Here is a 10,659-nt window from a genome sequence, read left to right on the forward strand (position 1 = left end):
CTGTTAAGACCAATAGAGTGAATCCTGAGGCCTATAGACTTATACTCTTTCCCTTTGCTGTTAGAGATAGAGCTAAAATATGGTTGGATTCCTAACCTAAAGAATGCTTAGACTCTTAGGAAAAGTTAGTCATTGCTTTCTTGGCTAAGTTCTTTCCTCCTCAAAAGATGAGAAAAATCAGAGTGGAAGTTCAAACCTTCAGACAAAGAGAAGGTGAATCCCTCTATGAAGCTTGAGAAGATATAAGCAACTGATCAAGAGATGTCCTTTTGACATGCTCTTAAAATGGTCTATCCTAGACATCTTCTATGATGACTTGTCTGAGATGTCCAAAATATCATTGGACAGCTCTCCAAGTGGATCACTCCACTTGAAGAAAACACCAACAAAAGCAAGAGAACTGGTGCACGAATTTGTAATCCGTACAACTAACCAGCAAGTGCACTGGGTCGTCCAAGTAATACCTTACGTGAGTGATGAGCGGATAATTTGTACGCTTTTTGGCATTGTTTTTAGTATGTTTTTTGTATGATCTAGTTATTTTTTAGTATATTTTTATTAGTTTTTAGTTAAAATTCACTTTTCTGGACTTTACTATGAGTTTGTGTGTTTTTCTGTGATTTCAGGTATTTTCTGGCTGAAATTGAGGGACCTGAGCAAAAATCTGATTCAGAGACTGAAAAGGACTGCAGATGCTGTTGGATTCTGACCTCCCTGCACTCGAAGTGGATTTTCTGGAGCTACAGAAGCCCAATTGGCGCGCTCTCAATGGCGTTGGAAAGTAAACATTCTGGGCTTTCCAGCAATATATGATAGTCCATACTTTGCCCAAGATTTGATGGCCCAAACCGGCGTTCAACGTCACCCTCAGGAATTCCAGCGTTAAACGCCGGAACTGGCACCAAAATGGGAGTTAAACGCCCAAACTGGCACTAAAGCTGGCGTTTAACTCCAGAAGGAGTCTCTACACGAAAATGCTTCATTGCTCAGCCCAAGCACACACCAAGTGGGCCCGGAAATGGATTTTTATGTCATTTACTCATCTCTGTACACCCTAGGCTACTAGTTTTCTATAAGTAGGACATTATACTATTGTATTTTCGTCTTGGTTCTTCTGGTTCCCTCTCTGGGGCCAAAACCAATGATCACTCTTGTTCTTATGTATTTTCAACGGTGGAGTTTCTACACACCATAGATTAAGGTGTGGAGCTTTGCTGTACCTCGAGTATTAATGCAATTACTATTGTTCTTCTATTCAATTCCGCTTGTTCTTGTTCTAAGATATCACTTGTTCTTCAACTTGATGAATGTGATGATCCGTGACACTCATCATCATTCTCACCTATGAACGTGTGACTGACAACCACCTCCGTTCTACCTTCGATTGGGTGAATATCTCTTGGATTCCTGATTGCACGATGCATGGTTGATCGCCTGACAACCGAGTGCTCGCCTGACAACCGAGCCAACCATTCCGTGAGATCAGAGTCTTCGTGGTATAGGCTAGAACTGATGGCGGCATTCAAGAGAATCCGGAAGGTCTAACCTTGTCTGTGGTATTCTGAGTAGGATTCAATGATTGAATGACTGTGACGTGCTTCAAACTCCTAGCAGGCGGGGCGTTAGTGACAGACGAAAAAGAATCACTGGATTCTATTCCGGCCTGACCGAGAACCGACAGATGATTAGCCATGCTGTGACAGAGCATAGGAACATTTTCACTGAGAGGATGGGAGGTAGCCACTGACAACGGTGAAACCCTTGCTTAAGCTTGCCATGGAAAGGAGTAAGAAGGATTGGATGAAGACAGTAGGAAAGCAGAGAGACGGAAGGGAAGGCATCTTCATGCGCTTATCTGAAGTTCCTACCAATGAATTACATAAGTATCTCTATCTTTATCTTTATGTTTTTATGCGTTCATCACCATATCCATTTGAGTTTGCCTGACTAAGATTTACAAGATGACCATAGCTTGCTTCATACTAACAATCTCCGTGGGATCGACCCTTACTCGCGTAAGGTTTATTACTTGGACGACCCAGTGCACTTGCTGGTTAGTTGTGCAAATTTGTGTTAATGCCATGGTATTGAACACCAAGTTTTTGGGGTTCATGACCGGGGATTATGAGAGTTGTGAAAAGTATTGTTCACAATTTCGCTTTTTGGCATTGTTTTTATATAGTTTTTAGTAAGTTTAAGCTACTTTTAGGGATGTTTTCATTAGTTTTTATGTTAAATTCACATTTCTGGACTTTACTATGAGTTTTTGTGTTTTTCTATGATTTCAGGTAAATTCTGACTGAAATTGAGGGATTTGAGCAAAACTCTGAAGAAGGCTGACAAAAGGACTGCTGATGCTGTTGGAATCTGACCTCCCTGCACTCGAAATGGATTTTCTGGAGCTACAGAACTCCAATTGGCGCGCTCTCAACGGCGTTGGAAAGTAGACATCCAGGGCTTTCCAGCAATATGTAATAGTTCATACTTTATTCGAAGAAAGACGACGTAACTTGGCGTTGAACGCCAAGTACACGCTGCTGTCTGGAGTTAAACGCCAGGAAAACGTCATTATCCAGAGTTGAACGCCCAAAACACGTCATAACCTGGAGTTTGACGCCAAGAAATGCCTCTACTCATGGATTGATCAAGCTCAGCCCAAGAATACACCAAGTGGGCCCCGGAAGTGGATTTATGCATCAATTACTTACTCATGTAAACCCTAGTAGCTAGTCTAGTATATATAGGACATTTATCTATTGTATTAGACATCTTTGGTCTCAGTTTTGTTTTATTCTTCATCTTAGGAGATCATTGATCACGTTAGGGGGGCTGGCCATTCGGCCATGCCTGAACCTCTTTCACTTATGTATTTTCAACGGTGGAGTTTCTGCACACCATAGATTAAGGGTGTGGAGCTCTGCTGTACCTCAAGTATTAATGAAATTCTATTATCTTTTATTCAAATCTCTCTTATTCTTATTCCAAGATATTCATTCGTACCCAAGAACATGATGAATGTTATGAGTCAGATTACCCTCATTATCATTCTCACTTATGAACGCGTGTGATTGACAACCACTTCCGTTCTACATGAAACAGAGATTGAATGCGTATCTCTTAGATTCCCCAACAGAATCTTCGTGGTATAAGCTAGATAGATGGCGGCATTTATGAGGATCCGGAAAGTCTCACCTTGTCTGTGGTATTCCGAGTAGGATCCTGGGAATCCAGAAAGTCTCACCTTGTCTGTGGTATTCCGAGTAGGATTCCGGTAATGAATGACTGTGACGTGCTTCAAACTTGTAACCTGCTGGGCGTTAGTGACAGACGCAAAAGAGGGATTCTATTCCAGTAGGAGCGGGAACCAACCGGTGATTAGCCGTACTGTGACAGAGTGCGTGAGCATTAGTTTTCACTGCGAGGATGGGATGTAGCCATCAGCCATGGGTGATGCCTCCAAACGATTAGCCGTGCGACTGACAACCGCATAGGATCATTTTCCCGAGAGGATGAAAGTAGCCACAGTTGATGGTGAACCCCTATACAAAGCTTGCCATGGAAAGGAGTAAGAAGGATTGAGTAGAGGCAGTAGGAGAGCAGGCGTCCTTGAGCCATGCAGCATCTCCATTCGCTTATCTGAAATTCCTACCAATGAATCTGCATAAGTATTCTATCCCTTTTATTATTCCTTTTATTTATTATTTAATCCAATAATCACAATTCCCCTTTTTTCTGCCTAACTGAGATTTGCAAGGTGACCATAGCTTGCTTCATACCAACAATCTCTGTGGGATCGACCCTTACTCACGTAAGGTTTATTACTTGGACGACCCAGTACACTTGCTGGTTAGTTGAACGGAGTTGTGTCCACTCGTGCCAATTTCTAAAATCCAATTACAATGAATAAGATCACAATTTCGTCCACCACTGGGCGTTCAAAATGCCTAGTGAAGAAGGACAGACTGGTGTTTAAACGCCAGCCAGGGTACCTGGTTGGGCGTTTAACGCCCAAAAGGGTAGCATTTTGGGCGTTAAACGCCAGAATGTGCACCATTCTGAGCGTTTAACGCCAGGATGGCACAAGGGGGAAGATTTTTTTTCAAATCAATTTTTTTTAAAGTTTTCAAAATCTTTTTCAAATCAATTTTTCAATCAAATCTTTTTCAAAATCAATTTCTTTCCATTTTCAAAGATACTTACTATCAATTAATGATTTGATTCGACATTTCAAGTATGTTGCCTTTTCTGTTGAGAAAGGTTTAATGTTTGAATCATATCTTTTCTTGTTAGTCAAGTTTTTAATTTTCAAAATCAAATCTTTTTAAAATGTTTTTCAAATCATATCTTCTCAATCACATCTTTTTAAAACCAATCATATCTTCTTAACCACATCTTTTTCAAAATAATTTTCAATCAAATCTCTTTGATTTCTGATTTCAAAATTTTTTTTCAAAAATCACTTGATTTCTTTTCCACTTTCATTTTCGAAAATCAAGTAGTGTTTTCAATAATGTTTTCAAAATCTTTTACTTAATTTTCGAAAATTACTTCCCTCCTTCTCACATCCTTCTATTTATGGACTAACACTATCCCTTAATGCAAAATTCGAACTCCATCTTCTGTGATAAGTTCGAATTTTCTACTTCTGTCTTCTACTCTTCTTTTCCTCTGACACTTCAAGGAATCTCTATACTGTGACATAGAGGATTCCACATTTTCTTGTTCTCTTCTCTTTCTTATGAGCAGGAGCAAAGACAAAAGCATTCTTGTTGAGGCTGACCCTGAACCTGAAAGGACCTTGAAGAGAAAGCTAAGAGAAGCCAAAGCACAACACTCTTTAGAGGACCTGACCGAATTCTTCAAAGAAGAAGAACATATGGCAGCCGAAAACAACAATGCCAACAATGCAAGGAAGGTGCTGGGTGACTTTACTGCACCTACTCCCGACTTCTATGGGAGAAGCATCTCTATCCCTGCCATTGGAGCAAACAACTTTGAGCTTAAGCCTCAATTAGTTTCTCTAATGCAACAGAATTGCAAGTTTCATGGACTTCCATTGGAAGATCCTCATCAGTTTTTAGCTGAATTCTTGCAAATTTGTGACACTGTCAAGACTAATGGGGTTGACCCTGAGGTCTACAAACTTATGCTATTCCCACAGAGCTAGAACATGGTTGGACTCACAACCTAAAGAAAGCCTGGACTCTTGGGAAAAGCTAGTCAATGCCTTCTTGGCAAAGTTCTTTCCACCTCAAAAATTGAGTAAGCTTAGAGTGGAAGTCCAAACCTTCAGACAGAAGGAAGGAGAATCCCTCTATGAAGCTTGGGAAAGATACAAACAATTAATCAGAAAGTGTCCTTCTGATATGCTTTCTGAATGGAGCATCATAGGTATTTTCTATGATGGTCTCTCTGAACTATCCAAGATGTCTTTGGATAGCTCTGCAGGAGAATCTCTTCATCTGAAGAAGACGCCTACTGAAGCTCAAGAACTGATTGAAATGGTTGCAAATAACCAATTCATGTACACTTCTGAAAGAAATCCTGTGAACAATGGGACTAGTCAGAAGAAAGGAGTTCTTGAGATTGACACTCTGAATGCCATATTGGCTCAGAATAAAATATTGACTCAACAAGTCAATATGATTTCTCAAAGTCTGTCTGGAATGCAAAATGCACCAAGCAGTACTAAGGAGGCTTCATCTGAGGAAGAAGCCTATGATCCTGAGAACCCTTCAATGGAAGAGGTGAATTACATGGGAGAACCCTATGGAAACACCTATAATCCTTCATGGAGAAATCATCCAAATTTTTCATGGAAGGATCAACAGAGACCCCAACAAGGTTTCAACAACAATAATGGTGGAAGAAACAGGTTTAGCAATAGCAAGCCTTTTCCATCATCTTCTCAGCAACAGACAGAGAGTTCTAAGCAGAATACCTCTGATTTAGCAACCATGGTCTCTGATCTAATCAAAACCACTCAAAGTTTCATGACTGAAACAAGATCCTCCATTAGAAATTTGGAGGCACAAGTGGGTCAGCTAAGCAAGAAAATTACTGAACTCCCTCCTAGTACTCTTCCAAGCAATACAGAAGAAAATCCAAAAGGAGAGTGCAAGGCCATCAACATGGCCGAATTTTGGGAGGAAGAAGAGGCAGTGAACGCCACTGAGGAAGGCCTCACTGGGCGTCTACTGGCCTCCAATGAGTTCCCCAATGAGGAACCATGGGAATCTGAGGCTCAAACTGAGACTATAGAGATTCCATTGGACTTACTTCTGCCATTCATGAGCTCTGATGAGTATTCTTCCTCTGAAGAGGATGAGTATGTCACTGAAGAGCAAGTTACTAAATACCTTGGAGAAATCATGAAGCTAAATGGCAAGTTATTTGGAAATGAGACTTGGGAGGATGAACCCCCTTTGCTCACCAAAGAACTGGATGACTTGTCTAGGCAGAAACTGCCTCAAAAGAGACAGGATCCTGGGAAGTTTTCAATACCTTGTACCATAGGCACTATGACCTTCAAGAAGGCCTTGTGTGACTTAGGGTCAAGTGTAAACCTCATGCCTCTCTCTGTAATGGAGAAGTTAGGGATCTCTGAGGTACAAGCTGCAAAAATCTCACTAGAGATGGCAGACAACTCAAGAAAACAAGCCCATGGACTTGTAGAGGATGTTCTGGTTAAAGTTGAAGACCATTACATCCCTACTGATTTCATAGTCCTAGAGACTGGGAAGTGCATGGATGAATCCATCATCCTTGGCAGACCTTTCCTAGCCACAGCAAGGGCTGTGATTGATGTTGATAGAGGAGAGTTGATCATTCAAGTGAATGAAGAATCCTTGGTGTTTAAGGCCCAAGGATATCCCTCTGTCATCATGGAGAGGAAGCATGAAGAGCTTCTCTCAAAGCAGAGCCAAACAGAGCCCCCACAGTCAAACTCTACGTTTGGTGTTGGGAGGCCACAACCAAACTCTAAGTTTGGTGTTGAACCCCCACATTCAAACTCTAAGTTTGGTGTTGGGAGGTTCCAACATGGCTCTGAGTATCTGTGAGGCTCCATGAGAGTCCTCTGTCAAGCTACTGACATTAAAGAAGCGCTTGTTGGGAGGCAACCCAATGTTATATTTTGTCTATTTTCTTTTGTTATTTTATGTTTTTTGTAGGTTGATGATCATAAGAAGTCACAAAATCAATGAAAAAAGCAAAAACAGAATGAAAAACAGGAAGAAAAATAGCACACCCTGGAGGACGCACCTACTGGCGTTTAAACGCCAGTAAGGCTAGCTGTTGGGCGTTTAACGCCCAGTCTGGCACCATTCTGGGCGTTTAACGCCAGAAAGGGGCACCAGACTGGCGTTAAACGCCAGAAAAGGGCAAGAAGCTGGCGTTAAACGCCAGAAATCGGCACCAGCCCGGCGTTTAACGCCAGAATTGGCACAAAACGAGATTTTGCTTGCCATTTGGTGCAGGGATGACTTTTCCTTGACACCTCAGGATCTGTGGACCCCACAGGATCCCCACCTACCCCACCACCCTCTTTCTTCTTCACCAATCACCTCAACACCTCTTCCCCAAAAACCCTTCACCTATCAAATCCCTTCTTTCTCTTCACCACTCACATCCATCCTTCATAAAACCCCACCTACCTCACCATTCAAATTCAAACCACTTTCCCACCCAAACCCACCCTCAAATGACCGAACCCTACCCTTCCCCCTCTCCTATATTAACCCTCCTTCACTCCTTCCTTTCCACACAACCTAAACACCATTTCTCTCCCCTTTGGCCGAACACAAAGCCATTCCCTTTCTCCTCATTTCTTCTTCTTCCCCTCTCTTCTTCCTTCTTTTGCTCGAGGACGAGCAAACATTTTAAGTTTGGTGTGGTAAAAGCATTGCTTTTTGTTTTTCCATAACCCTTTATGGCATCCAAGGCCGGAGAAACCTCTAGAAAGAGGAAAAGGGAAGGCAAAAGCTTCCACCTCCGAGTCATGGAAGATGGAGAGATTCATCTCAAGGGTGCATCAAGACCACTTCTATGAAGTTGTCGCCTTGAAGAAGGTGATCCCCGAGGTCCCTTTTTCACTCAAAAAGAGTGAATATCCGGAGATCCAACATGAGATCCGAAGAAGAGGTTGGGAAGTTCTTACCAACCCCATTCAACAAGTCAGAATCTTGATGGTTCAAGAGTTCTATGCCAATGCATGGATCACCAAGAACCATGATCAAAGTGTGAACCCGGATCCAAAGAATTATCTTACTATGGTTCGGGGGAAATACTTGGATTTCAGTCCGGAAAGTGTAAGGATGGCATTCAACTTGCCTATGATGCAAGGAGATGAACACCCTTACACTAGAAGGGTCAACTTTGATCAAAGGTTGGACCAAGTCCTCACAGTCATATGTGAAGAGGGCACCCAATGGAAGAGAGATTCAAGAGGGAAGCCGGTTCAATTAAGAAGGCATGACCTCAAACCCGTGGCTAGAGGATGGTTGGAGTTTATCCAACGCTCGATCATTCCCACTAGCAACCGGTCCGAAGTTACCATAGACCGGGCTATCATGATTCATAGCATCATGATTGGAGAAGGAATAGAAGTTCATGAGGTTATAGCTCAAGAACTTTATAAGGTGGCGGACAAGTTCTCTACCTTGGCAAGGTTAGCCTTTCCTCATCTCATTTGTCACCTCTGTTATTCAGTTGGAGTTGACATAGAGGGAGACATCCCCATTGATGAGGACAAGCCCATCACTAAGAAGAGGATGGAGCAAACAAGAGACCCCACTCATCATGAGATCCCTGAGATTCCTCAAGGGATGCACTTTCCTCCACAAAACTATAGGGAGCAACTAAACACCTCCCTAGGAGAATTGAGTTCCAGCATGGGACAACTAAGGATGGAGCATCAAGAACACTCCATCATCCTCCATGAAATTAGAGAAGATCAAAGAATCATGAGGGAGGAGCAACAAAGACAAGGAAGAGACATTGAGGAGCTCAAGCACTCCATAGGGTCTTCAAGAGGAAGAAAGAGCCGCCATCACTAAGGTGGACCCGTTCCTTGATTTCCTTGTTCTTTATTCTTCTGTTTTTTTTTCGAATTTTAATGCTTATGTTTGTCCATGTTTGTGTCTTGTGATCATTAGTGTCTTAGTGTCTATGCCTTAAAGTTATGAATGTCCTATGAATCCATCACCTTTCTTAAATGAAAAATGTTCTTAATTGAAAAAGAGAAGAATTGCATGAATTTTGAATTTTATAACAGTCTAATTATTTTGATGTGGTGGCATTACTTTTGTCTTCTGAATGTATGCTTAAACAGTGCATATGTCTTTTGAATTTGTGGTTCATGGATGTTGGCTCTTGAAAGAATGATGAAAAAGGAGACATGTTACTGAGGATCTGAAAAATCATAAAAATGATTCTTGAAGCAAGAAAAAGCAGTGAATACAAAAAAAAATTCGAAAAAAAAGAAAGAGAAAAGAAAAAGAAAAAAAGAAAAAGAAAGAAAAAGAAAGAAATAAAGTTGTGATCCAAGGCAAAAAGAGTGTGCTTAAGAACCCTGGACACCTCTAATTGGGGACTCTAGCAAAGCTGAGTCACAATCTGAAAAGGTTCACCCAATTATGTGTCTGTGGCATGTATGTATCCGGTGGTAATACTGGAAGACAGAGTGCTTTGGGCCACGGCCAAGACTCAATAAGTAGCTCTGTTCAAGAATCATCATACTCTACTAGGAGAATCAATAACACTATCTGGATTCTAAGTTCCTAAAGAAGCCAACCATTCTGAATTTCAAAGGATAGAGTGAGATGCCAAAACTGTTCAGAGGCAAAAAGCTAAAAGCCCCGCTCATCTAATTAATACTGATCTTCATAGATGTTTTTGGAATTCATTGCATATTCTCTTCTTTTTATCTTATTTGATTTTCAGTTGCTTGAGGACAAGCAACAATTTAAGTTTGGTGTTGTGATAAGCGGATAATTTGTACGCTTTTTGGCATTGTTTTTAGTATGTTTTTGGTATGATCTAGTTAGTTTTTAGTATATTTTTATTAGTTTTTAGTTAAAATTCACTTTTCTGGACTTTACTATGAGTTTGTGTGTTTTTCTGTGATTTCAGGTATTTTCTGGCTGAAATTGAGGGACCTGAGCAAAAATCTGATTCAGAGACTGAAAAGGACTGCATATGCTGTTGGATTCTGACCTCCCTGCACTCGAAGTGGATTTTCTGGAGCTACAGAAGCCCAATTGGCGCGCTCTTAACGGCGTTGGAAAGTAGACATCCTGGGCTTTCCAGCAATATATGATAGTTCATACTTTGCCCAAGATTTGATGGCCCAAACCGGCGTTCAAAGTTACCCTCAGGAATTCCAGCGTTAAACGCCGGAACTGGCACCAAAATGGGAGTTAAACGCCCAAACTGGCACTAAAGCTGGCGTTTAACTCCAGAAGGAGTCTCTACACGAAAATGCTTCATTTCTCAGCCCAAGCACACACCAAGTGGGCCCGGAAGTGGATTTTTATGTCATTTACTCATCTCTGTACACCCTAGGCTACTAGTTTTCTATAAGTAGGACATTATACTATTGTATTTTCGTCTTGGTTCTTCTGGTTCCCTCTCTGGGGCTGAAACCAATGATCACTCTTG

The 10,659-nt window shown here is 41.4% G+C and overlaps 1 non-coding gene across 1 annotated transcript; it reads right to left on the reverse strand.

Moving 5' to 3' along the window:
- Window positions 1-5,264: 5,264 nt before the first annotated feature.
- On the reverse strand, window positions 5,265-5,372 carry LOC112804852 (small nucleolar RNA R71). Its single transcript, XR_003203471.1, has one exon. It is a non-coding gene; the product is annotated as a small nucleolar RNA R71 (small nucleolar RNA).
- Between the last annotated feature and the right edge of the window lie 5,287 nt (window positions 5,373-10,659).

The sequence above is a fragment of the Arachis hypogaea genome, chromosome 5, assembly GCF_003086295.3.
Source record: "Arachis hypogaea cultivar Tifrunner chromosome 5, arahy.Tifrunner.gnm2.J5K5, whole genome shotgun sequence".
NCBI classification, from domain to species: domain Eukaryota; kingdom Viridiplantae; phylum Streptophyta; class Magnoliopsida; order Fabales; family Fabaceae; genus Arachis; species Arachis hypogaea.